Here is a 1,239-nt window from a genome sequence, read left to right as displayed (position 1 = left end):
CCCAGCGGTTCTCGCTGGTGGTTTGTATCGCAGCTGTGCGGATGTGTTGGCGCGTGCGCTGTGGCTGGGAGAGTTCGCTTCGGCACCCAAGTGGGGCTTTTGTCCTTCTGTGGCGCTGGCGTTGGAGCTGCCGGTCACCGTAGTGGCGCGTGTTGTCTCCCGCCGGCAATGCCACGACAGCACGCTCCCGGGCCTCTGTCGGCAGCGGCAAGCTCAGTTGGGAGCACGGGTGGTCGCACCGAAAGCGTCTACTCGCCTAACTCCGGGCGATTGCGCCTCTCTCGAACCCGACCAAGTACTTGGGACGGCGCTGCGCGCCGCCGGGACCTGAGAGGGTTTCGAGGTGTATTGTGCAGGGGAGCTCAGCCTCCTCCTGTTTGCAGAATGATTGAGCGGACGCTTGCGTGTTCGCGCGGGCCCCCGGGACACACTCCCGGGCGGCCGGCTGCTCAGCTCTAGTTGACGCAGCTCCCTGGTTGATCCTGCCAGTAGTCATATGCTTGTCTCAAAGATTAAGCCATGCATGTCTCAGTACAAGCCGCATTAAGGTGAAACCGCGAATGGCTCATTAAATCAGTTATGGTTCCTTAGATCGTACCCACGTTACTTGGATAACTGTGGTAATTCTGCTAATACATGCAAACAGAGTCCCGACCAGAGATGGAAGGGACGCTTTTATTAGATCAAAACCAATCGGTCGGCTCGTCCGGTCCGTTTGCCTTGGTGACTCTGAATAACTTTGGGCTGATCGCACGGTCCTCGTACCGGCGACGCATCTTTCAAATGTCTGCCTTATCAACTGTCGATGGTAGGTTCTGCGCCTACCATGGTTGTAACGGGTAACGGGGAATCAGGGTTCGATTCCGGAGAGGGAGCCTGAGAAACGGCTACCACATCCAAGGAAGGCAGCAGGCGCGCAAATTACCCACTCCCGGCACGGGGAGGTAGTGACGAAAAATAACGATACGGGACTCATCCGAGGCCCCGTAATCGGAATGAGTACACTTTAAATCCTTTAACGAGTATCTATTGGAGGGCAAGTCTGGTGCCAGCAGCCGCGGTAATTCCAGCTCCAATAGCGTATATTAAAGTTGTTGCGGTTAAAAAGCTCGTAGTTGGATTTGTGTCCCACGCTGTTGGTTCACCGCCCGTCGGTGTTTAACTGGCATGTATCGTGGGACGTCCTGCCGGTGGGGCGAGCTGAAGGCGTGCGACCGCCTCGTGCGTGCTCGTGCGTCC

General features: G+C 57.0%; 1 non-coding gene across 1 annotated transcript in view; it reads left to right on the top strand.

Moving 5' to 3' along the window:
- The first annotated feature begins 469 nt into the window (after nt 1–469).
- LOC124730200 overlaps nt 470–1,239 on the top strand; it is a 1,906-nt gene continuing 1,136 nt past the window's right edge. Inside the window, exon 1 of the ribosomal RNA XR_007007922.1 lies at nt 470–1,239. This exon is cut by the window's right edge and continues 1,136 nt beyond it. This is a non-coding gene — a ribosomal RNA (small subunit ribosomal RNA).

The sequence above is a fragment of the Schistocerca piceifrons genome, unplaced genomic scaffold (assembly GCF_021461385.2).
Source record: "Schistocerca piceifrons isolate TAMUIC-IGC-003096 unplaced genomic scaffold, iqSchPice1.1 HiC_scaffold_1233, whole genome shotgun sequence".
In the NCBI taxonomy this organism is placed as follows: domain Eukaryota; kingdom Metazoa; phylum Arthropoda; class Insecta; order Orthoptera; family Acrididae; genus Schistocerca; species Schistocerca piceifrons.
The sequence above is the reverse complement of the archived record's forward strand: the minus strand, read 5'-3'. Positions and strand labels throughout refer to the sequence as shown.